The sequence below is a fragment of the Ceratotherium simum genome, chromosome 1 (assembly GCF_057802395.1).
Source record: "Ceratotherium simum simum isolate JZ-2026a chromosome 1, ASM5780239v1, whole genome shotgun sequence".
In the NCBI taxonomy this organism is placed as follows: Eukaryota; Metazoa; Chordata; class Mammalia; order Perissodactyla; family Rhinocerotidae; genus Ceratotherium; species Ceratotherium simum.
Genome location: NC_141900.1, coordinates 105876422 through 105903891, shown reverse-complemented (window position 1 = coordinate 105903891; position 27470 = coordinate 105876422).

The window sequence follows — 27470 nt, the reverse complement described above, 5'->3', positions numbered from 1 at the left end:
TTATAAGAATTAGTCAAAAATGCTCCATTAGGGCAGAGAAATTATAGAGGGCATCCCCATTTTCTGGAACGATCCTCAAGGACTCGGGACTTGAAAAGCAGAGCATGGTCTGTTGTCCACCCCGTTGCCCCCTTGGTCAAGTGTCCTTGCACAGCAGGACAACTCGTACAGTCAGAAGTGCTGGCCCCACAAATTCCTTCAGAAGACAGAGGCATCAACCTAGATCCCTGCAGTGAGAAAGCCCTTGTAAAGCAGTGTTTGAAAGCACGAAAGGAAGAGCAAGATGAAAGATAGATAATATTGGAGAGAAGAAAGGGACACATAGGAGAAGAAAAAAAAGAGAAAATCAAAAAGACAAAAACAAACTTTCAGCTGCTTAATAATTTAATACATGGCGCTTCGCCTGACTGGGAGAATTAGGGGTCTTTGCTGGAGACTCAGGCTAATACTTCTTTGTATCCCTGAGATACCACTTGGAGTATTACCCACAGCTTTTTGGTTGCTAGAGGAAGAGGAGGGGTTACTAGCTGGTTCCTATGAGCCTAAAGTGTTAAATTAAAACTATATCTGGTGAAAAGCTATGATCCACACGAATATGTTCCGGCAGGTCACTTACTTCCTAAACATTGTCTAAATGGGTCGTCCATAAACATCAATGATTCAAAGACTAGATGGGAAATATGCACATACAGTGCAGCACATTATATATATGAAGGATACTAACAAATTCTTATAAGTAATCCTTAAAAGGCAAAGGGGAGAAAACTGCCCTACATAGTTTCACTAAATATCAAAAAACACAGCAGAGCATAAAGGTGACTTACCAATTGCTTTGGCTTCTTTGGCATCTTGGTCTACCATTAACAGTGAGGGTAAAAGAGATCAGATAAATTCTTCAGCAAACACCAAAATCTTAAAGTATTTGAACAGAATACACACATGACTAAACATTTTAAGGAGCTACAGAGATCATTGTTGTCTTGTCATAAAACCCCATGTAAACTCTAGCTAGACTGAATCTCTCCCTAGGGAACAAATAAAATGTAATAAAGTTGTCTCTAAGACTAAGTTGAGGATTTAAATCTGTAACAGGACTACTGGTCCAAAGGCATTTGTTAATAAAAATTCACAAACTGTTGGGCTAAATATTCACGGAACAAGAACTCTAACACTGCATTTTCTCCTCTGGATCATGAAGGTATAACAAAAATGCAGCATTCCAAATACGTAATAAGGAGTATCAGGGGACTCAGTGTCATGTATTGCAAATAAAGACACTTGTGCTAAACCTTTTCACTAGATAAAAATGGTAATCTGCAGCCCATATATCAGTGTGGACAATTGAAAAAGGAAGTTTTATCATGTAGTTTATTTATGTAGTTCAGAGTTGTTTTCAGAGGTGAAATTCTGGAATGGCAGCTTGAGGAGTCCCTCTCCCAAGAAAAACAACCACTTAACTGGTGGAAAAAAAAAATGTTTTTAGAGCTTAAGCATTTTTTTCCAGTTTTATTGAGAAATAATTGACATACATCACTATATAAGTTAAAGGCATACAACATGATGGTTTGATTTACATATATTGTGAAATGAAACTATTTTTTAAAACAATCACCTAAAGTCTTTGGAAATTGGAGGTCTCTGGGAACAAAAAGTCTGAAAAATATATCAAGCAAAAAACTGACAGAATTGAAAGGAGAAATAGACAATTCAACAATAATAGTTGGAGACTTCAATGCCCCACTTATAATAATGGGTAAAACATCTATGCTTTTTGCTAGATTAATTCTAAATTCACTGTGTATGTGGCTTAGGATGCTGTAAGAACTTCCTTAGAACCCTCAGAGGAACAGTAAGGGAATTAAAGAAAACACAGAGAAAGACAAATGGAGGTGAGAGACAAAAGGGGGAGAAGGAGGGAGGGAGAGCCAAGGTAAATAGGTAAATTACTTCAAGATAACAATTGTTCTTCGTGAACTCCCATAACCGCAAATATGCACAGCATACGCTCTTTGGTATTAATACTACATGAAAACAATACAATTTCTTTGAGTGTAGGTTTGCCGAATAAAATACAAGATGCCCAGTTAAATTTGATTTTGAATAAACGATGAATAATTTTTTAGCATGGGCATATCAAAAATATACTAAAAACTTTTTTGTTATTTACCTGAAATTCACATTTAAGTAGGTGTCCTGTACTTTTATTTGCTAAATCTGGCAACCCTATTTAAGGATCTAAACTGGACGTCAGATCGCACTCACAATCAGCGTAGGGGATATAGAGAGCATGGGTGTGGGCCTGACTGTAATAAACAACTCTAACACAAGTCCAGCTGTAACTGTGAATAGCGTGCTAGGGGGACTGCCCAGGAGTTGGGGTTGGCATCTTGTCCTTACGAAAAAAGTGCTGGGCTTCAGGAAAAGAGCGGGTTATTGGCTCTCTGGGGGAAAAACGATCACCAGAATTCTGGTAAAAGAACAGGTTATTCAACTGAGCCCGCCATTACATGATTCTAACAAGCAACACAGGAGGTGGAGAGGGGACAGGAGCAGGGGAGGTAGGCATGTCCCAGCTGAGGACGGGAATAGAAAGACATACACGTGGGAAATATGGGAAGGGTACAGGATGTTATTTCAGTGAGTGCCTAGATAAAGTCAAGGAAGGCTTCTCAGAGGAGGAGGAACTGGTGCCAGACGTCAGAGATGACAGAGGAAGAGTTATACACACATGGGCAGTGAGAGGCAGTGTGGTAGCACCATTTCCACTCATCCAGCACTTCTAACTTTCAGCAGCTATTTCACAGTAGGCAGGGCTTGTTCCCCTTCTGCTTCATGTGTTCAGGTCCACAGGATTGCTAGGGACAGTTGTGCAGGCTGCATAGTGTGACACTAAGGTCACATTCACATCATGGTGCACTGACTGCAGCCACATGCTGCAAATCGGAAAACCAGGGCTCAAAGGGCCCAGGTGAGGGTTGAGTTACAGTTAGTGACACGAAAAGATTCACAGTGGGAGCATAAACCAGTAAAACCTTTCTGGAAGAAAAGTAAGCCATAGGTGAACACGAGCTTTAAATGTTTGGAGCCAGCAATCCCTCTGCCTCTGGGAATTTAGCTTTACAAAATAATCGTGAATGTGCCCAAAGATTTAGAAGCAAGGGTGGTCATGGCTCAATGGTCCTAGTAACAAACAACAGGAAACAGCCTCAATGTCCAAAAATTAGGGATAAATTAAAACCATTCTAAATATTTTAGACAGAGTACATTTAATACAAGAAATTGGATTTCAGCAATTCCGTCTCCTGGGTGATTAAGCAGGGGTTGGTGAGGCAACCCACGGTTAGCAATGCAGACAGATGCTACCACTCCATGGCTACGGAGGGAACGTGGGCCTGTTCTCAGAGAGCAGGAGCTGGGGTGCTGAGTGTCAGACTCACACTGGGCCGTCTGGTGAGCACGGACGCCACTGCCTGAGCTAGCGAGTGAGGGGACACCTGGTCTCCCACCCTCCAGTCTTCCACCAGGGCTCCCAGTGGCCTGACCAGGATTCGAGGTGCCCTGGAAAGTGTACTTCCCCGTGATACAGAGCAGAGCAAGAGAAGAGTAGGGAATGAATGTGAGAACAAACGGGAAAATGACTAGCTTGGCAGACAAAAGAGGTGCGGGGTATGATTTCATTTATATAAAATGTCTGCATGTCAAGAGATAGTAGAGGGGCCGGCCGATGGCACAAGCGGTTAAGTGCGCACGCTCCACTTAGGCGCCCCGGGGTTCGCTGGTTCTGATCCCGGGCGTGCACCGACACACCACTTGTCAAGCCATGCTGTGGCAGCGTCCCATATAAAGTAGAGGAAGATGGGCACGGATGTTAGCCCAGGGCCAGTCTTCCTCAGCAAAAAAAGAGGAGGATTGGCAGATGTTAGCACAGGGCTGATCTCCTAACAAAAAAAAAGAGATAGTAGACAAAGTGAACAGACAAATAAAATATGCTTCTCTCTGGCTGTTGAGATCATGGATGAAATTGTGTTCTTGTCTATGTTTATGAAATCATCTATATGAACAAGTGAAATGGATGCAGCACTGCGCTGTCCAGATTCCCTCCTCCATGACTGAAACACTAGTTCCCAAGGCTATGGGGAGTCCCTTGGTGGTGGTGGCCAAACCAAGTCCCTCTTCAACTGCTGCCCCTGGCTGAAGATAACCGCCTCACCCAATGTCATGCTCCCTCCTGGGGGGTGAAGGTGGAGTCTGATTGATGAGGGGGAATCAAGATCCACTTCCTTACCCCATTTCAGAATAACTCTGAAGGGCTGTCCCAGAACCAGCACTCCCTTTAGATCAGCGAAGGCAACCAGTACTGACAGGAGCAGGGAGAATGCGCACGGGACCGTGTCCTGAGGGTGCTGGATCGAGGGAGCAGAACATAAGTTTATCAAGGCGTGAATACTTTCCCATGATAGAGGATCTAACACCCTGGCAAGGCCCCACGAGACTGTGCTAACATGCTGCTAGGGCAGTGCTCAGAGTGGGCCATTGCTTTCTCCAAGTTTCCCGGTGAAGCACAACTGCCAGAGCTACCATAATAGAGGGTGGTATAAAAGATCAAAAGACTCAGAGGTGTGGGCATGCTAGAGGGAGCCACCACGCAGGCAAGAAAACCCACCAGATGTCTATGCTTCATGGGAGGACCTGGAGAAAATTTCATTTAAAATAAAAAATGACCTGGTGCAAGGGGACCAGCACAGCTGAGGAGCTACGTGTGGCTGCCTTGACGGGCCAGGGATGATCGTCACAGATGCCCTTACAGAACCAAGCTTCCTGTCAGCAATGGAGATGAGTGACATGAACTGTGAGCAGCAAGGTGGGCAATCATCATAATGACAGCAAGTCAGGGTGGCATCCAGGGGCAGCCCATAGAGAGCCATGGGAATAGTTCACAGATTAGGACATCCCTCCCCGAAATATAGATGGGCCCCTAAATACAGGATTCTTCAATCTATACAACCAAAAGAAATCAAATATTGTTGACCAGGAGGCTGAGAGCGACGGCCCAATAAAACATTGTGATCTCTTGGAACCGGATCCCACTTTCCTACTGAGCCACTTCTCAACCTAAAATACACTGATTGAAGGGAGGCGGGTCCCCAGGGGAAAGGACCCTGACACACCATGGCAAGTGTACCCAGGAGTGATCCCCTACTCCTTCCGCAAAGGGACTTTCAGCCCTCTAGTCCACACAGTCCACGTTTCTCTAGAGGTCTAGGAATTTCTAATACAAATATGGCAGCTGTGCTGAATATAGTCCATTTGGCTACACAGATCCACTCTCCACTCCACTCTCTGGCCCAGAAGTCTGACTTACATGAATTTCATCAATGGGCTCCCTCACCCTCTGACTTCCAGTTGGGTTCAGCCAATGCGGCACCTTAGCAAGAGTTCAGAGGAGAAAGGCGAGTGAGGACAGGCTATTACTCCCCTGGATCCTTCCTTGCAAGGTTGCTTCAAGATGAATTTATCCACCACCCACTGATTTTCTAAAAGCAGCCTTTGTCTATTATTCAGGGTTCCAGGTTCTAGTAAACTTTCCCTCCCTTTTTCCCTCCGACCTAAAGGTGGTAACATCCCTTTCCGTTGTGATCTCCTTTATCCAGCCCAGATCTTTATAGTCCCATTATTAAATCATCCTCAAATTATCCTAATTTGAGTATGTTCCTCTTTCTTGTTGGAACCCTGACTGATGCAGCAACCCAGACCATCCCTCATCAAGGGCTTTCAAGGAGCTTCTAAATTGGTGGGAGTGGGCTGAGCCAGCAACTGAATCAGCCTCGTGCAGTTATTCATCTGCCTCCCCTTTTAACTTATGCTGAAGTCCTGGCCATCTGTTTTCATTCTGCAGGAACAGCATGCCCTAAAGTCCCAATGATTACAAAGGAAAGTCCTTTTGTAGCAGGATTGATTGGAAGTCGTTAATCCAGCTTTATATAAGAGAATACCAATAACACAATATAAAGCATTACTTTTAATTAACAAAAGCAATTAGCACTAATTAAAAAGTTCTCACATTTGTCAAAGAGCCATTTCACCTTAATTGCTAGGTGTGTTAAATAGGCAATTAAAATGAAGACCACAGATAAAAGGGAGGCAGGCAAATAACGTCTGTGACAGCACACAAGCAGAAATGCTCCTCTGCATCAAAACATGCAAAACAGCTTTTCATACACATTATGTCAACTCCTTCCTGGTATGTTTAATAAGACCATATCATAAATAGATATTGGAAAGTTGGGTTAAAAAATATAAAGTAAGCAAACTTGAATTTTGACACGGGAAGATAAAATTCTTTCTGGAATTTTATACAATCCACAAATGAGTACTTACTCAGTGTCTCCTTTGCTAAGTCCAGCAAGGAACGTGGAAGCCATTCTGCCCTCCAGTTGCTTGGAGTGATGCTGTCTTGTAAGACATGCTGTTTCAGTGCTCAAGAGGATGGCAAAGACATTAAGAATAGTAAACACACTCAATTAAATACTCTTTACAGGGTGTCATAACCATACAGGGTTTAATGGAAGATGTAGCATTCATGTCAGACTTTGAAATATGAGTAGCAAATGTTTCTAATAGAAAAAAAGAAGCGAGAGTATTCTAGGCAAGAAGAACAGTATAAACAAAGGCTCAGAAATTGGAACTGAAACCACTTGGTCTTACATGCACCCCATGTATTTAGTAATGTTGTGAGATATGTTGGTTTGAAGTATGTCTTTTGGAGCGAGTTGTCCCCAAAGGAGAGCAACTGAATATTTTCAACTGGGTAAGTTATACAATATTCCTGGTGTACTACTCCAATGGGAACAGTGATGGGCTGACTACTCTCTGAGCAGCAATAAGAAAAGAATTCTCTAATTCTCTGAGAATCATCTCGCTGCCAGAGGACAAGTCTACCAGCATTAATGTAAATGTGTGACCTTCTGTAAGTCACTTCCTCTCAGAGTAGCTATATCCAAGGGAGGTGAGAGAGTGACAACAATTTACCAGATTGACAGGGGACATGAAAATATGAACATACCAAGTTCTTTACATGCCTCACACAAATAAATTACATAGTCAGTATTATTGAGCTGCTATAACCTCACTGACAGAAGGGCAAAGTTCAGAGGCATTTAACTCTGTTTCAGTGGTTGGTTTTAATGAAAGTGAGAAAATTCAAGACTTCATTATTTTGAAAGCACTAATATTACAAAAGGTCTCGAGTGGATATTGCCATCTCAAATGAAAAATGTCTACCCTCAGGGATTTCTGAGTCTTTCAGGATCACTGCAATTAAAAGCAAATGGGAAGCAGATGTTTGGTTGGGAAAATCGCCCATAAATAATAAAATTATAGGTATCTTAAGATTTAAAGTCTGGGATTCAACAATTTCCATCTCTGAATGATGAGAAAAAGTCAATGAATTTCCATATCACTTACAATCCTAAGGCAAATTCAGTGAGCCAAGCAAAACTGAAAAATGAAAAGGGTACAGGGAGGAGAGAGTCACACACGTATCTCACAAAAGCTGCCAAGCTCTGACCCTGAAAAGATATATACATCATATCCCAAGCCCACGAGGTCTTCTAGTGGTTGACAAAAGGGGGTTGGCAGAGGATGGTACCTACTCCAAGGGGACATCTGGGAATATTAGAGGGGGTTATTGTTTGGAACAAATATGTGGAACCAACTTGATATTAGCGTGAGGGAATTTTGAAATATACAGGATAGACCAATACAAAGAGAGCTGTCCTACCCAAAATACCAATAGCATCCCATTGATACACAATTATAGCAGCTCTGACTCAATTCAGCCAAGTAATCTGGTGACCAAATACTCTTCTTCCTGCTTGCTTCAACCTCGATGAAGTCAAAAGCTTTATCCCACAAAAAAGAGAATAGAATGGAGGAAGCCACCTGACATGGATGTTGTTTTGCTCACATGATTAATTATGATATTCTTCTCTTAGCAGAGATTCAAGCAACATAGAAAAGATTATTTTACACAACCTCTTCTAATCTAAGCCCAATCATCAAATCGAATTCAGATCAGAGTTAGACCAAATCAGTTTTTCCTAAACTTTATAGATTATAAGGATCTAGGGGTATGATAGCTAACAAGTATGGAGTTTCTCTTTGAGGTGACGAAAATATTCTAAAATTGACTGTGGTGGTAGTTGCATCCTAGAAACCACTGATTTATGCACCTTGAATGAGTGAATTGTATGGTGTGTGAATTATATCTCAATAAAGCTGTTTTTAAAGCTGTTTTTAAAATTTAAGACAGTCTCAAAAAAACGGAAGCTAAAAGAGTTCACCCTACAAGAAATATTGAAGAGAGGCCTTCAGACTAAAACAAAAAGAACACTCACAGTAACTCAAATCCACATGAAGAAATAGAGCCCCAGTAAAGATAACCAAATGGGTAAATATAAAAAACAGTATAAATATTTTTTGTGTTTGCAAATCCTCTTTTATCTATTTGATTGAAAATACAACTGCATACTGCAATACCTATAAGTCTAAGTTGATTGGCACACAATATATAAAGATGTAATGTGTGAAAATAACAACATAAAAGAGAGGAAGGAGCTATGTAGGAGTAAAGTTTTTATTGAAGTTTGACTGAAGCTAAATTGGTATTAGACTGAACTATATTTTTAAATTAGGAGATTAAGGGTAATCCTCAGAGCAATCACTAAGAAAATAACTCAAAAATATATAGCAAAGGTAATGATAAGAGAATTAAAATTCTACACAGGAAAAACATATATTTAGCACAAAAGAAAGCAACAGTGGAGGAATTGAGGACCAAGAGACACATAAGACACATAGAAAACAAATATCAAAATGGCAGATCTACCTTATCAGCAATTACATTAAATGTAAATGGATTAAAATGTCAACTTAAAATGCAGAATTAGATTGGCAGAATGGTTAATACAACATGATCCAACTATATGCTGTCTGCAAGATACACAGAGGGTTAGAATTAGTTAGATGGTGAACATCTCTGCTTTCATATGGAAGAGGAGATGCCTCACGTTGCCTCAGCAAAGGAATATCAATATCCCATCGTGTTCCCTATCAGTCAAAAAAAACCTTCTACCTGTTAGACATTTCCCTAGAGACACTAACAGACAAACGCTAAGTGAATATACAAGAAAAGAAATTAGAGGAGCCGGCCCGGTGGCGTAGCGGTTAAGTTCGCACACCCCACTTTGGCAGCCCAAAGTTCAAAGGTTCGGATCCCAGGCATAGACTGAAGCACCACTTGCCATGCTGTGGCAGCATCCCGTATAAAGTAGAGGAAGATGGGCATGGATGTTAGCCAAGGCCAATCTTCCTCAGCAAAAAAAGAGAAGGATTGGCAATGGATGTTAGCTCAGGGCTAATCTTCCTCACAAAAAAAAAAAGAAAGAAAGAAAAGAAATTAGAGAACACAATCACTCATGAACATAGACATTTTCTAAATTTAAAAATAGCAAACTGAATCGAACAATTGTAAAAAGTTTATATATATCATAGACAATAAAGTTTTATGATAGGAAGTTGTAGAAAGTCATTCTTAACATAATTCACCAATTAATAGATAAAAGAGGGAAAGTATTTGATCATAAATATGTGAAGAAAAATATTTGACAAAATTAAATACCTATTAACTATTTTTGAAAATAAAAATACGTTAGGAGTCTAGTAATAGAGGAGAAATTCCTCAAACTTGATAAAGCGTGTGTATGTATAGAAAGGAAGGAGGAAGTATCCCTTTTAAATAAAATATTTCTAGTCACCACTTCTACTCAATATTACATCAGAGATCATAGCCAGGACAATAAAAAAAGAAAAAGAAATAAAAGTTATAAATATCAGAGAGGAAGAAACAAAATATTCCTTACTTGCAGATGATATAAAAGTCTGCATTGTTAGGCATAGTTTGTCAAAAGATTATCTTGGATCTTCTATGTAAATATTCCAAATTTGGAAATAAAAGTAAGAGGACTCTGGATCTTGATATCCAACAAGATAGAATTCAGGCCCAAGAGCACTAAATGGGAAAAGAGAGATATTTTATAACAATAAAGGCTATAATTCACAATCAATAATGTAACTTATGGCTATGAACCAAAAAAAACACACAGCAACATTCACAAGCCAGAAATGACAGGATAACAGTGAAATAAGTGGAAATGATGTGACATTTAAGATGCCCTCTAAGACCAAAACAGGTCAAAATAAATAAATCTATAGGATACTTAAGCAAATGATGTTAACAAAATTAATGATACGTAACATGCTTTAGTATAAAACAAATTTGCAGGATTTCTAGAAAAAAATATGATGAAAACCTGCATAACAGAATATATGGGATCTAGCCAAAGCAGTGCTCAAAGGAAAATCATGGACTTAATTATCGATAATGATATAAATATATATCCTTCAGGGTTCCAGCTGAAAACAGATAACACATTCAAATAGTGTAATTCACTATTTGTAATTCAGTAGAGTTTAAAGTTGTGGGCGGGGGTAAGTAGCCAGCAAGAACAAGAATCAGTTACCACACCTAAGCCTGAAGTGTCAAGAAGAAAGAAGGGTTACTGATCCTAGAAAGAGCCGTACCTGTAGCTGTAAGACACCACTGAACGAGGGCTGTGGCCGGCCTTCAGTCCGGGAGCTCAGCCACTGTCCATTCTCAGCACAGCAGCAAGGGAGTTGGGGGAAATGCATATTGTAATCTCTCTCTAACCCTTTGATCTCCTCCCAGTGCCTCACATTGGTTGAACCCAACCAGGAACAGAGGAAAATGAGTTCAAATGATGCAACATATAAGCACTGCCTCTTGGGGCCACAGAGCAAGTGGATAAGAACAGAGAGAGAATGGGGAGGGGCAAAATAATACCCAGCACAGAATAAAAAAAATAAATTTCAAAAGCTAGAAAGAAAGTATGTTTAAAAAAAAAAAAAACCTCCTCCTAGAAGAAAACACAGCGGGTAAGCTCCTTGACATTGGTCTTGGCAATGATTTTTTCGGTTTGCGCTGGTTCTGACCAGGCCGCCACCTCTCTGAGGGGCGGATTGTATGGGAAGGAGAAAGGAAGCACTGGTGGGCTGGGTGGGCCCAAAAGCAGAAGCAACAAAAGCAAAAATAAACAAGTGAGACTACATCAAACTGAAAAGCTTCTGCACGACAAAGGAGACCATCAACAAAACGAAAAGGCAACCTCCTCAATGGGAGAAAATATATGCAAATCGTATATCTGATAATGGGTTAACATCCAAAATATATAAATAACTCACACAACTCAATAGCAAAAATACAAACAATCCAATTAAAAACAGGCAGAGGAATTAAATAAACATTTTTCCAAAGAAAACACACAGATGGCCAACAGGTACATGAAAAGGTGCTCAACATCACTAATCATCATGGAAATGCAAATCAAAACCACAGTGAGATACCACCCCATACCTGTAGGAATGGCTGTCATCAAAAAGACAAGAGATAACAAGTGTTGGGAAGTTATGTGCAGAAATTGGAACTCTTGTGCACTGTTGGTGCACCCTCTGTGGAAAACGGTATGGAGATTCCTCAAAAAATTAAAAATAAAACTACTATATGATCCAGCTATCCCACTCTGGGTATTTATCCAGAAGAGTTGAAACCAGGATCCCAAAGAGATCTCTGCACTGCCATGTTCACTGCAGCCTTTTTCACGATAGCCAAAATATGAAAACAATCTAGACATCCATCGACGGATGAATAGATAAAGAAGATGTGGTATATACATACAATAGAACATTATTCAACCTTAAAAAAGAAGGAAATTCTGCCACTTGCAACAACATGGATGAACCTGGAGGACATCATGCATAAGTCAGACAGAGAAGGACAAATACGGCCTGATTCCATGTACAGGAGGAATCTGAAAGAGTCAATTCGTAGAAGCCGAGAGTGGAACGGTGGTTACCCATTCTCTCTTCTCCCATCAAGCATTCCCATTCTTCTGGAGGCTGAAGCCAACTTGACAGCCTGCCAGTACTGCTTTCACAGACTCCAGGCCCACATGTCATGCTCTTTACACCTTCCTTCCACGTCTAGCACCCAGCACCATGCTTCAAGACAGTGAATCTTTAAAACAGATGAGGAGTGCAGACTGGCCCATGACTGCTCCGCATAACACGTTTGCCTTGACTCAATGTACCAAGATGGAATTTTTGGCAGTCCAGTGGGTAGGTGAGAAAGCTATTTAACAAAGCGTATGTTTTTGGCCAAAGTTCTCAGAAATCATATGAACAGTCACAGCTCTGATTATGCCCACAGCCAGAAGTAGGCTGCATTTGACCTCCGCGGCCCCTTTCCTATCACCTGAAAGTGCCAGATTTTTCTGGCACTTTCCACCTAAATTTTTCCACCTAAAGTTACTTAAAAATACAGGCATGACTCTCTTGAGACTTGAGAAAGCTAGCGCTCCCCTAGGCTGTTGCAAGTACAGGGTTTTTACTCACCGGTTTGGGTCTCACCAGGCAGCCTCAGGACGTGGTGTGTCTGACACTCAGAAATGCAGGCCTGTCCCTTAGACAGCTTGGCGCATCAGCCTCACGCAGCTTCTCGAGTCCCTCAGCCTCCTCCGGCTCTGGGACCCAAGTGGCTTCTCTCCTTTAGCTAATGCCGGGGCCTGCTGACTCTGAGGACCTAGCCCACCTGTGCCTCCTTCTTCCTTCCTGTACAATCCGCCCCTCAGAGAGGCTGGGGGCCCGGTCAGAACCAGCGCATCTGCCCACCTCCAGCAGTGGCTCAGAGTCTCTGACCCTCTTTCACTTCCACAGTCGGGGTGAAACGCCATCATAGGATCCGACCTTCCAAGGGGCAGCTGTGGGGGCAGACGACAGCCCAGAGGGAAGGGCAGGAGAATCTCCTTGAAGCCAACACTGACCAGCGGCGGGAAACTTACTCTCCCTTTCCCAAAGCACGACTCTCTGAATGGGCTGTCCGAGCTCGTCCCTTGTGGCCAAGCAGGGGCATCAGCACGGTGACCAAGCGTCTCCCAGCAGCTCCGTGCAAAGCAGGGCAGTGCAGCCCCAAGTGGCCTGCATGCTTCCCCAGCCCCGCTCACTGCCCTCTTCCATCTCTGTCTGCCCTGGGGTAACACCTCCTATAGCCCACTTGTGATTAAACCCTGCCTCGGGTCTGCTCTCTTGGGAAAGGCTAAGTCACCTGGTTTTCCATTCTAACCATTCAGTGAAACCCAACCCCACTCTCCCTGAGCACCTGTGTGCAGGGCACTGACGTGCCCTGGTGTGAGCCAGGGTGAGTTTGCACCAGACACACCTGGGCTCAGACGCTGCCTCTGCTACTACCCATCTATACGACCATGGACAGGTCACTTAATCTTCCTGATTTTTACCCAGTAATGACCTCATAAAAACTTGTAGGGTTACTAGACAGAAATTGGCCCATTTGACAGATAAAATACTGAGACAGAAATTGAGTAAATTTCCCTTGCTCACACAGTGAGTGGCAGCGTTAGAAATCTCTCCCTCATGTATTTCTCTACAAATGTTTGCATTTTATTTGACGTGCTCAACAATTACCACAGTCAGCTACAACATTTACTCTCCCTTTTCACATAAAGATCGACACGCATACTCAAGTTCTCTCAAGGACACTGAAGCCACCGCTTGAAAAGTGAATATTCCATCAAACAGGGATTCAGCATCACGCAGACCAAAACAAAAGTTTAATAAATTGTTAAAAAAGTTAAATAAACAGGTTTAGTAAATCAAGTGCACAGTGTATACGTCTACACCGCCAAAAACATTTTGATGGTTGGGAAATTTTTGGCAGCCATATGCTATCATCAAAAGTAATTCTGTAGACTGCCGCAGGGTTTTTTTAATGTGTTTCAAGGGGCCAACATCTCAAAAACACTGCTGAGACCGCAGCCCAGCTCGGCAGCCGCCGCCGTGTCAGGCGGCGCCAGGCAGAGCTCGCGAAGCACCTGCGAGGTCCCAGGCGCCAAGAACAGCTGTGGGATATACGATCCATGCTTGCTGGAGTCCAGCTCCTAACAGTGCTGGAAACTCATTTTCTACAAGAAGCCTTGACTACCAAGCTATAAAAGCATAACAATGGCGGTATTGTGCATAAAACACAGCTGCTTACCTACACTGGCTTCAGTACTGCTGTCTGTGCCCCTCCACACCACGGGAGAGGTCTGCAAAGCTTCCCTGGGGAGTTTCCTGGAGTTTCTGTGACGTCCCCAGGCTCCCACTGAAAGAACAAGGGAGATAGGAAATGTCAGCACAGAGTCAGTGATGGAAGAGCTCACAGTTTACGTCATTGCCGGGGTCCTTAAATCACAGCGGGGGTCCTGCTCCGCCGGGGTTTCCGCTAGCCCTGGAGGAGGTGGTGTGGACCACGGTGATGTCTTCAGGTGCGGAGACTGACAGGCAGATCTTCTTATTGCAGAGCCCAGCAGAGCCCTGCCCTCCTCTCTGTTTGCATCTGCTAAATACAACCAAGGGCTCACGTTCCATGTACCCATTGCTTCTGGAAAACTGCTCACGACCACGCACTCACTGAGCACACACCTGCCAACGGCCACTAGGGCAAGCACTGCTCTAGACGTGGAGAGCAGGGCTGAAAAGAGTGGAAACCTCTGCTCTCGGGAGCTTTTGCTTTACTGGAGAAGAAAAAGCAAGAAGTAACAAAGACTCGTCACTATAAGCGTTATGTCTATAGATTGTGATAAATGCGGTAAAAGAAATAGACAGGGTTATAGGCTGTGATGACAAAGACTCTCTCCTTTAGGCCCAAACTTTAGTCAGGCTCCTCGGAGCCCCCTCCTTGACTTGCTGGGTCTGCAGAGCCCGGTGTTAGCAAGAATCCTGCTAAGTCCACTTAGAGAGAATCCCTCACCCTTGCTATCTGACCAAATGCCTCACCCCACCCCCACGCCCGGGGCATGTCTGCTCACCTGGCCTGCCCTCAGTGAGAATCCTGTCAGGCCAGTTTAGGAGAGCCCCCTACCTCGATGTCTCCTCTGAGTCATTTTCCACTCACCTACCCCCACAACCTGCTCCCTGGCTATAAACCCCCACATGTTTTCTTGTTGTATTTGGAGTTGAGCCTCATTTCTCTCCGCTATTGTGAGTCTTGACACCTATCATGAGAGTCCTAATAAAATCTTCCTCATCATTTTAACAACTATCGTAACAATTTTTTCTTTAACAGGAACAAAGGAAGAGGCGTGTTATCGTTGATAAGATGAGTGAGGCAAGGCCTCCCTAAGGAGTTCAGGCCTGAAGGATGAAGAGGAGCTGGACTCAGGAAGAGCGAAGGGAAGGGTTCCACGCTGAGAGGAGCAGGGCACGGTGCCAGCCATGGGTAAGGTCGCTACAGCCGCACATTCGGGGCTGAGGCAGAACAGCTGGGTAGTTTCAAATAGAAAGTGGGCTGGTGTGACAGGGGCCTAGCTCGTGGGGACTCAAGCAGTACAAGCGTTGAAGAGCTGGCCGGGGGCCACAGAACGTTGGCCTTGAAGAAATGTTCACGGATTTCATTTCAGCAAAAGGTGTAGGCATGAAGTTTTTAAGTAGGGGCATGTCATGCTCCAAGTGACTATGGAGAAGGTGGTAGTAAACTTTTGATTTTACATCTATTACCTATCTGAGGCTGAGAATACACCATCTCCTGCTCCACAAATTCATGGTTTTTCTAAAATTGTTAGCTCGAGACTCTGGAAGAGCTAAATAGCACTGAAGTTTCCCATGAGGAGATGAAAAATGATGCAGCATAAAGCTACGGCCTGACTTTGGAAGGTCTCTTGATTGAAGCAATATCCCGGGCAGCTCAAGGGACCCAGACTTCATTACGCTGCACAGCTGTGCCCAGCTCTGTCCTAGGCATAGCCTTATTTGGAAAGATACCAGATATCCACAGAGTCAGAGAAAACAATGTATGAGCTTTGGAAAAGCTGTGATGTCCTGCCCAGTGCAGAATAAGGTTTCCGGCGCCGCCTACCCAGTAGGAGATAAGCAGGACTTAAGTAGAGGAGACAATCAGGACTCAGTCTTTCTATTTCCCAACCGTCCATCCCCTACTGCCCTCCGTCTACTTCAGGTCAGAGGGAAAGAGTGCGTGATCGAGGCTTTGTTGAGTTTCTTACGTCCTAAGAATGTTTCCCAAAATGGTTAGATGACAACAAAATACCTTCCATTAAATGTTTGCATTCAGAAGATATACAACATATGAAAAGATGCTCACCACCATCCATCATTAGAGAAATGCAAGTCAAAACCACACTGAGATACCACGCCATACCCACTAGGAGGGCTAGAACAGTGAAAAAAAATGGAAAATAACAAGTGGTGATGAGGATGTGGAAAAATTGGAACACATACATTGCTGGTGGGAATTGTACATGGCGCAGCCACTGTGGAAAACAGCTTGGCAGTTCCTAAAAAAATTAAACACAGAATTACCATATGACCCAGCAATTCCACTCCTGAGTATATACCCAAAAGAACTGAAAACAGAGACTCAAATACACGTACATGCATGATCATAGCAGCACCATTCACAATAGATGGAAGGTGGAAACAACCCAAATGTCCGTCAACAGATGAATGGATAAACAGAATGTGGTATATCCTCACAATGCAATATTATTCAGCCATAAAAAGGAATGAAGTTCTGATATATGCTGTAACATGGCTGAACCTCAAAAACATAATGCTAAGTGAAAGAAGCCAGTCATGAAAGACCACTTAATATATGACTCCACTTATATGAAATATCCAGAATAGGGAAATCACAGAGACAAAAAGCAGACTGGTGTTTGCCAGGGGCTGGGGGCAGGGGGGAGATGGGAACTAACTGCCTAACAGGCACAGGGCTTCCTTCTGGGAATGAAAATGGTTTGGAAGTGGATAGGGGTGGTGTTTTCACAACATTGTAAATGTACTAAATGCCAGTGAATTATATAGTTAAAATAGTTAATTCTATGTTGTAAAATTTTATATCAATTTTTTGAAAGTTTACATTCAGAATTCACACTCTCTGAAACAAAAAGCACTCTAGCTCAGCCCCTGGGTCTTTGCTTTCAACATCTCGAAGCCAAAAGAGCTCCGCGTCCTCCAGTGGCCGCCCTCCCTTCTCCCCGGCTCAGCCTCTCCCTCAAGCACAGCCTGCCACAGGGGTGGTCGAGCTGGGGAAGGAGAGGTAATACAGTGTGGGTTTCTCGTCTATCTTTGAGGAAGTGGGTTTAGCGCCAGTATTCACATCAGGGGATTCTTTGAGGCCAAAATATTGAAAGTGGAAGTAATATGATCTCAGGCACAGAATAAACTTGAATATGGACCAATTAATATCTCTGTATCTAGGAAACGATGCTATTCCTTCTCACCTAACTTAGAGAGCTTTCCTGAGGACCACCAAATGCAAACTTACAAGTGAATCAGTTCTCCGTAGAATAAAGCAATATAAGAAGTTCTTTTTAAGTTATTGTAAGTCTTTCCACAATATCTTCTTTCCCTGCCTCCATTTAGCATGTTTGAGTAGTGAAACATCATTGGAAATCAAATAGTCTGATTTATATCAAATTGCCATGCACGTGGATTACAAATGTATCAGGAAAAGACAAATAAACGTCTTCTTTGCCACTTGTAAATTACTGGAGAGTGATGAACTTCATCTTTGAAGATTGAGAAGACACTTTGTGGTCAGTATTTGTATCACCAACCATCAAGCAGCAAATACGGGTAAAGTCCATAGGGATGTGCAATTAACAGGATGCCAGATATTGATGTCCATGGAGACACTTCGGTTTATAAGAAAAGACAAAAACAGAATGAATGAGCCATATTTAACACAAAGCTAACTCCTGGTGTAAGTGTGTATATTTCAGGGACTTGGATAAGAGCCACAGCCACTCACATGCCTGTCCCTCTGCCTCTGAATCCTACATCTTCTCCTTTCATATCAACGAGGGAAGGATGATGACCCTTCAAGATCCAACAAGAAAGGAGAGATTTCTTCAAGAAGACGAAAGTGATACACTGCCTAATGTACATGAACATATTGAGAGGAGATTTACACAACAGGGAGAGAATTCAGCATTGAATTAGTGATAATTACCTAGAACACTAAGGAAAGAAGAAGAATGAGGAGGAGAAAGGGGAGGAGAGAGGAAGGAAGGGAGGGAGGGAGGAAAGAAACGATGCTCTACCAGGAAGAAGAGAACCACGCTACGCCACAAAGCCCAGCTCTGAACGGGATTTATTTAGTCACAGTGATATCAGCACCAACAGACTGGTTAAGCCCAGTACAGCTTCCCCAAGGCGGCCATTGGGCAGCTTCCTGGTCACAGAATGAAACAATGAAAAGTAATGGAGATACAGCAAAACTACATTAAGGTGGAACTTGCGCCTAATTGCATCAAATTATTGATCCAATACTCAACAAGCAATACAACTTTAAAAGCTCTCCACCACATACCATAACTCAAACTATTAACAATGTATTGCCAAGTGGAAAGCTTTGAGCACCTGCCTTAGTGGAAATAATTATAATTAGCAAACTGATTAGAGTCAAAAGCTGCTGCTTGAAAGCAGTTTTTCTGAAGTAGGATGAGCATTCTCCCAGGCATTAGGATCACTATTAATTTTCTTACACTTAAAGATAAAGCCTTCCTAACCCACAGCTGACATAGGGGCTGCATGCAATGGACACTGGGCATTTTGCCTCCCGGGATCCATTCTTTCTCTTTCTGATAAACAAGGGGTTGACTTCCTTGGGCACCGCGTTTCCCCCACTCTCTGTCCCTTGTTTGGGGGGGGCTGTCTCCACCTTCTGCTCCAGGGTCGGACATGTGAGCCAGCCCTGGACAAACTAAACACTCAGCTTCCTAGCAGGATGACACAGGACCAACCCAGTTCCAACTCAGAGACATAATGTTAGAGTTTTCAGCAACAAGATCCTCTTTCTGCTGGAATTGTTAACAATGAGAGAGCTAGCAATAAGCCTGGATCTGCCACATTTTGCAAGGTGGAGCAGCCAAAATCTACAAAAATCAAAGTCTTTGAAGGGAAGGGAGACAGGAGGGAAATGGAAAGGAAGATACCTTGAATGAATTTATTGTGTGAGTTCCTGGATCCAGCCATGCCTGAATCTATCTCTGGAAGCTTCAGTTAAGTCACCCAGTAAATTGCCTTTTTTAATTAAGGCAATTAAACTTGGAATTGCTTGCGAACAAAAGAGTCCTGGTCAATACTACTTCTTTGCTTTCTGAAGAAAGTCAACCTTTTGACCCTGATACAATTGTAATTTCCAGTCCAGCTCTGTGCAAACTGAAACCAACTCCACAGAAATAGGGACTAAATTGAATGTTTGACTATACTTGTTCCTAGGAAACAAATAGCTTTTGTATTTTGCAGAGGGTTCAACCAAGGCTGGCATAATGCCGGCAGAGGCTTCCTGTCCAGGGTCACACAATCAATTTATCTCTAAGGCAATAAAGAGAAGTGCCCAGCTTACCATCAAAAGCGGTGTTTTATGGCAAAGATGCAAAGGATCGTGCCACAGGACAGAATGTTGTCTCCTCCTTAGCTGTACAGTGGCTTTGAAACTTGGGACATGCCTCCTGCCTCATGGAGACCTGGTGATGCAGATCAGCAGCATAAGCTAGTGGGATACACCCTGTATTTGTTTCCAGGATCATCTCCTCCATTGGGAAGTATCTGATTGGGTCTGACATCAAGCACTCCCCCCGGACAGAGGTCTGTACAAGCCGCCTGCAGGGCTGCTGAGCCCCCTCCTGCCCAGCCCACGCATGTGTGTCTTTGGCTTCGGTACTGGTCCCATCAGTTGGCTCAAAGGCACAACACAACGGATAGGAGCCACGGTGACTTTACACCAAGGTTACCCCTGGGAGCTGTTTCTCCACAGCCTTGCCCCTAGGGTTCTGTGCCACAACTTTCGAGGGCCACAGAGCTTCCTTATCTGATACAGATACTCCTAGCACCACCAGACGCACGAGGTTCAGTGGTTCGAGTGGCAGGACAGCTTGCACCCTGTCCTGGACTCTCTGCTGAGCCCTCTTATTCCGACAGCCTTCCCACTCACTCAGTGAATGGGTCAGGGCAGTGTTCCCCAGGGTGGGAGGTGCTGCCACCAGAACCCAAGGAGGCAGACCAGGCACAGGGCCTCCTTCTTCGCAGTAAGCATGCCAAGGTTCAATAACTTCCCCCTCACCTTACAGGAGTCATCCTGGCATGTCCCAGACCACAGCCTTCACCGAGGTGGCAGCTCCCAAATATTCGTGGGGCTTTAGCTCCCACCCTCCAGCTCCCATGTGAATTCCTAGGGCATTTAGGGTACTTGCTGCTTTCTATTCATCAGATCCAATTAGCATTGCATCATCAATATCATGGACCAGTGTGGTATTGTGTGGAATGTTGAGATGTTCGAGGTCTCTGTGGACTATATTATGACAAACAACTGAAGAGTCCACATAGCCATGGGGCAAGACAGTGAAGGATAACTGCTGTCCCTACTTTCTGAAGATAAGTTCATTTTTATCTTCCTTATAGATAACTCAAGAAGAAAGCGTTTGATTCTACTCCTAGGTATGTACTCAAGAGAAATGAAAACATAACGTTTATGCAAAAACCTGTACACAAATAGCCAAAGAGTGGAAACAACCCAAATAGCCATCAACTGATGAATGGATAAATAAAATGAGGTCTATCCATATAATGGTTCAATGAGAAGGACTGACATATAGATACATGCTACAACATGGATGAACCCCAAATACACGCTAAGTGAAGGAAGCAAGACACAAAGAGCACAATTATATGATTCTAATCATATGAAATGTCCCTAACAGGGAACTCTATAGAGACAGAAAGTAGAAGAGTGGATTCTTAGGGCCTGGGGGGAGGGGCTAAAGGGTACAGGGTTTCTTTTTGAGATGATGAAAATGTTCTAAAATTGACTGTGGTGATGGCTGCATGTATCTGTGAATATACCAAAAACCATTGAATTGCACACTTTAAATGGGCAAATTGTATGTGATTGTGTGTAAACAATATGTGAATTATATCTCAATAAAGCTTGTCCAAAAAAAAAAAAAGAAGAAGAAAACATTTGCACGTCAGTAACCACACACCAAAAGCCAGAGGCCATGTTGGTCCACTCCAGCAAAGATACCATGGCCAGACGGCAGCTATGATTGGGGCTACCACCCAGTTAAATTAATGGTTATCTACTGTCACCTGGCATGATGGCTCTTGTTCTCACAGGGGCCCGACAGGTGAATTAATTGGCACATGATTGGGAGCACCGTGCAGCATCCTTTATTTTTTTTATTTATTTTTTCTTTTTTGTGAGGAAGATCAGCCCTGAGCTAACATCTGCCAATCCTCCTCTTTTTGCTGAGGAAGACTGGCCCTGGGCTAACATCCGCGCCTATCTTCCTCCACTTTATATGGGAGGCCACCACAGCATGGCCTGACAAGTGGTGCATCGGTGCCCGCCCAGGACCCGAACCCGGGCCACCAGCAGCGGAGCGCGCGTTCTTAACTGCTGCACCATGGGGCCGGCCCCAGGCATCCTTTATTTTTGATGATGCTAATCACTACAATTACTCCAAAAGTGAGTGAGTTTCAAAAGCTCCCTCCTTGTCCCTTCCTGCCATAAAGGCCCTTACTTCACAGAACAGGGAGGTAGTCTTAGGGTTTCTCAGCTGCTAAGTATATCTATCCCAACCATAGGACCAGAAATGATACAATTCAGTTGCCATGCTATCATAGGAGTCTGTACCACATATCATCATTTCAGTGATTTCATTTTTGTTGTCTTACAATATATTTTATTCTTCTTAGCAGCTCTCAAACAGCAGGGAACTAATGAGCAATGACCAAGGAGACAGTGTGTAGGACAGAGACTGTCATGGTTGTTGGTCTTTGCCACACACAGTGAATATCTCCAGGACGCACCTGGTGTGGTTTGATTCAGTTCAGTTCCGTTACCAGGTAGCGATCAATGCATCTGACAATAGTAGCATGACAGTATTCAAATTAATATTTTTAAACCCCATCTATTTAATGCAGTTACTGATAACAGAAATATAATACTTTATTCCTTCTAGTGATGTTTGTGTCTAAGGAAAGGAAATTCTTAACTCAACTGGGCTGGCTCCCCAAGGTATGTGTTGGCCAAGGAAAGAGTTTCAAGCAATGCTGAGGGTGTGTTTGAGCTGTGGTACCACACAGACCTCTACCGACTCTGCCTTCAGTGGTCATAAACTTCAGCTGAATAACTTCATTTGGTGCCGCATCTTTCTATGTTGTACGCTATAGAATTCCATGCAGAGAGAGTCAAGAGAGAGGGAAAGAGGGCAGAGCAAACAGAGAGCCCCAGGGAGAGGTTTTGTGTGATCTGGAGAAGAAAGCTCACACACTGTACAGGTCTGGTCCTCCGGGAAGCACATGCTGAGTTGGAGTCAGGAGTGCAAGTGGTTTATGGAGGGGATGGAGGGAGGAGAATGCCTGTGAAAGAGAAAACAGAGGAAGAAAGAGGGAGTATCATCTCAAATTGTAACGCAGGTCCCATGAAGTCTCTGCCAAGCCAACGGGAAGCTTCAGAGCAAAACTTGCCCACTAGAGGTATTGGGCAGAAATGGCAAGGCTCTACACCCTCGCCATGCTCAGCAACTGCCTGGGGGCTTCTCCGGTAGAGCAAAGCCTCGTTTTGAAAGCCAAAGTGGCCTCTGAAGTTGCTGACATTTGGACTCTGTGAGCTAATGCACTCCTTGCAACTGAACAAGTTGTTTCTGGAAGGAAGATCTGTGCAAGCGGCACCCCTCATGGTGGTTGCCTCTACCCGTGCACCTCCATCCGTGTTCGGGGAGAAGACCCTCCGAGGTTCCAGTGGGCCTCTCCTGAGGGGAACTTAGAAGGAGGGAGGGGGATAAACTACATCCTGTCACATCTGTTGGCCTTAGGGTTGCAATTGGTACTCATCATCTTCCTCCTTCACGATCATTTATAAGTTCCCCTCTTACTCAGCCACCACCTCTCCCAATGGCTTACCTGGCATTGTGGTTTGAATTGTGTCCCCAAAAAGATATGTGCTGGTCCTAACCCCAGGTATCTATGATTCTGGGCTTATTTAGAAATAGGGTCTTTGCAGATGTAATTAGTTAAGATGAGGTCATACTGGAGTAGGGTGAGCTCTAAATCCAATATGACTGTGTCCTTATAAGAAGAGAAGAAGACACAGAGGGAGGAGAAGGCCATGTGCGGACAGAGGCAGAGATTGGAGGGATGCGACTGCAAGCCGAGAATTGCCAGCAGCCCCCCACGAAGCTGGAAAAGGCACGGAAGTATTCTTCCCTTGAGCCTTCAAAGAGAACACGGCCCTTGACTTCAGATGTCTAGCCTCCAGAACTGTGAGAGAATTAATTTCTATTCCTTTAAGCCACCCACTTTGTGGTAATTTGTTATGGCATCCCCAGGAGTCTAATACACCTGATTTGACCCAAATCCTCATTTCTAAGGGTCCTGAGCCCCTGACAGCCATTTCTATTTTAGGCCAGGGTTGCTATCCTTGTCCATTCATAGTCACAATTGGGCAAGAAGTGCCCACGTGGATCCTTGGGGTTCCACACGTATTTCTCCCTGCCTGGTCTTACATTACAGCAGCCCTCTCTCCTGCAGGTCAGAGCCACTCACCCCTGCTAGGATGGCGACTCCTCTTTCATCTGCTGGCCCCTGGGCACTAGGAGTCCAAAGCCCGATGGGACCCTTGTTGTGTCTCCAAGAAAGAGTCTGCCCCCTTTGGGGGCCAAGATCTCCACTTTGCATAGGCCAGACTTGTAGGGACAGGAAACAAAATGTCCCCAGTGGGGTACCATCTATCCAGGCCATTTTCCACCAGCCAGAAGGTGGCTTCATCTCAGGCCACTTCTCCTTCCACACAAATGGATAACCAGGCGGGCACTGTCTTCCAAAGCCACCCTCAAATGTGGCGAGACGCTGCTGCATCCATTCGGAGCTTGCACCCAATACTAAGCCAACCCATCTGAAAACCAAGTTCAGACTTTCTTCTCCTCCAGCTAGTCATATAAAATCCCCTCATATGGCCATAAGTACTAGGTGACAGAGGGGCTAGTGCCACCACACCGGGTGGCCTGGGGGTCTGGGATCCCTGCTCATGCAGCTTCCTCACACTTGGGCCCTGCTCGAGCTCATTCCCAACGTACCATTTCCAGCTGACAGCGAACTGCTGCTGGACTTGTCTGCCTTCATGACTTAGTGGGCCCCACTGAACTTAGCTCAGACTAGGCAGCCCCTGGTCTGTGGTCACTTGGTGTCCCACTGGCCTGAATGGATGGTACCCCACTGGGGGACATTTTGTTTCCTATCCCCATAAGTCTGGCCTTTGCAAAGTGGAGATCTTGGCCCCCAAAGGGAGTAGACTCTTTGTAGACTTAGTGTCCCACGGTCAAGCGTTCTGTCTTTACCTCAGCCCAGTAGCACAACAGGAGCCATTATTCAGAGGGTTCCTAAGTCTCTGGTGCAGACGGTATGGCTTCCTCCAGAGCTCCAGCTGATGCTATGACCTCAGAGGAGAGGAACCAGGCAAACCCAGGTCATGAACTGCTGCTGCTGGGTTAAACCTGGGACTCTGACTCTGGAGCCTGGGCCCTTAACTCTTGAACATTGAGGACCACACAGTTGACTCAGAGACCAGAGGAGTTTCTCAGCTGTCAGGGAGGGAGAGATGAGCACAAATCTAAGTGAGGTTCTCATGGGGTCGCAGTGATGCTGCACCATTTCCAGGCCCCACCGCAGGCTGCGGGAGTAAAGGGGAAGTGGTGTTTAATTTAATTCTTCTTTCTTCCTAGGACTTAAACATGGAGGGGGTGGAGAAGAGGTCTGGACCAACCCTGTGCCCTGCGCCCCCTCCGTCCCCCCCTGAGGCATTGAGCAGGGGAGCCCACCCCACTTCCCTGAGGATGCAAATGAGGCTTGTTCAGGAGACTTCTTATCCTCTGTGTGGATAGGCTCCCGATAGCCCAGCCCACCGGTTCTGCAGACTGTCCATCCGTGGTCACGTTCAAATCCCGGCAATGATTACAGACGGGGCTCAACCTGGCACCATCGTGAAACCAGAAAACTGTCACGTTCTCAAATTAGTCTCTCTAAGCAAAAATGCCAGTGCTCCTTCCCCATCAAACTTCATTCTCCTTTTCTCTCAATAAAATTGTGTTCCTCCAATAAATATGTGAAAGCTTTTTAGGTCTTTTTCTTTTCTTAAAGCTCAATCTACTTTATTTCATTCAGGCAGTGCTTACTTTAAAATAAAGCATATTAGAAGAGCTCCCTGACTTTCTGCACATTTTTTAAAACATTCAAGGCTGTTTTTCTTTTGGGAAAGAACATCCAAAAGAAAAACATTCTTCCTTCCTCCCGGCAATTGCTTCAGCAGCCGATACCTCCATTGGGAGAACACCTCCAGCCGCATGCGAAGACTTGAAGGGGGGATAGTTTAGGTGACGTGGAGGAGGAGGATAAAAGGCCCTGAATAACTGTTGTTCTCAATTTCGAAGGGAGAGAACCCATTGGAAACAATGGGTTTCCAACGGTGGAGAAACATTTCCAGAGTGATTTTCACAGGCCATTTCTCTGACCACGTTTCCAGCTCCTCCGTCTACTGCAGACCCACCTTGTCGAGTACAGCAAGACGTGCGCCCCTACAGTCTCAGAATGCCTGGGTGCTGTGACTGAATTGTGGGTTGCTAATTCGTTGTTTTAAAATGAAGTGAGGATTGTATTGCAATCCTTAGCTGGGAGGTGCACCTCACCTCCTAGTTCTGGGCCGCACGTAGCTCCATCGTGAAATCCTAGGCGTGGGATTTGATTTAAATTGATTTCAGTAGCCACTCAGAACATTAATCAAGTTCAACGTTCTTCAGAGTTTGGCCTATAGGTGACCTATGACAGAATCACTTGAATTCCTTGTTAAAAAACAGACTTTCTGGTTCTTGCTCCAGACCTACTGAATCAGAATCTCTGAGGGTGGGACCTGCAAATGTACATTTTAAGCAGTTTCTCTGCATGACTCAAAAACACGGTCAAGTTTGAGGGCCATTACTCTACAGAGAGATTATGCCTTGGCCACGGTACCTTGGCCTAGCCTCATACCTTGGGAGCATCCCTTGAGGAGAGAGTATAGATGACCTGGAGTTAGAAGACTCAGGATGGAGTTCTGGCTTTGCCTTGAATGTGCCACTTAACTTCTTCATGAATCCTCTTTTCTGACGTCTGAAATAGCAGTGATAATATCACCTTCGAAAAGATTGTTGCAAAGATTCAAAGCCATAATAAGTGTAAAAGAATTTTTGTATACTTAAATTTTCCATTTTTATTATTTAAACAATTGAAAGTTACAGAAAGTTTGCAATACTGTACAAACAACTTTTTTCTCTGAGCCATTTGAGAGCAAATTGCTATCTTGATGCTTTAGTGGGTATTTCCTACAAACAAGGACGTGTCCTACAAAACCGTAATGTATTCATATAGATCAGAATCCGGCAGTTAGCATTGATACATTACCAACATCTAATTCTTTGACTCCATTCAAGTTTTGACAGTTGTCACAAAAATTTTTTCTTAGAGCAAAAGATTCCGTTTGAATTCACATGTTGTGTTGTCTCTAATCTTTATGGATCTTTAATCTCCTTTGATTGAAACAGTTCTTCAGTCTTTCCTTACCTCTCACGACATTGATCCTTTTCAAGACGACAAGCTAGTTGTTTGTAGATTGTCCGTCATTTGGATTTGCCTGATGTTCCCTTGTGATTACATTTCCGTTACACATCTTCAGCAGGACTATCACAGAAGTGACCCTATGTTCTTCTCATTGCATTCTGCCAGGTGACACGTGATTTTGATTTCGTCCATTACTGGAGATGTTGACTCTGATCATTTGGTTAAGGTGGTGTCCCCCCTCCTTTGTATTAATAAGTATTTTGTGAGGAGATACTTTGAAACTGTGTAAATATCCCGTTCCTCATTAAACTTTCAATCTATTTATCTATTATATTGGTATGGCCTCATGACTTTTCATTTTACTTGATGGCTTATAATCTCTTTTTCTCTCACCATTTATTTTGACCCTCAAATTGTCTCTGAATTGGCCGCTGGGCAGTCCTTGAACCTGGCTTCTATGTCTCTTTGACATATACCCATGGGTCTTTAAACACTTCCTCGTTTTCTGGCTAAACAAGATGCTCCAAGCTCACCTTTCCCTCCTCCTCTCTAGTCCTGGAATCAGCCATTTGCCCAGGAAACCCCAGCTCCTTCAGTGGGGAATGATATTTAGAAGCCAAATAGGGGCTTTTGAGGTTTTGAGGAATTAGGTGGAGACTGAAACTCCT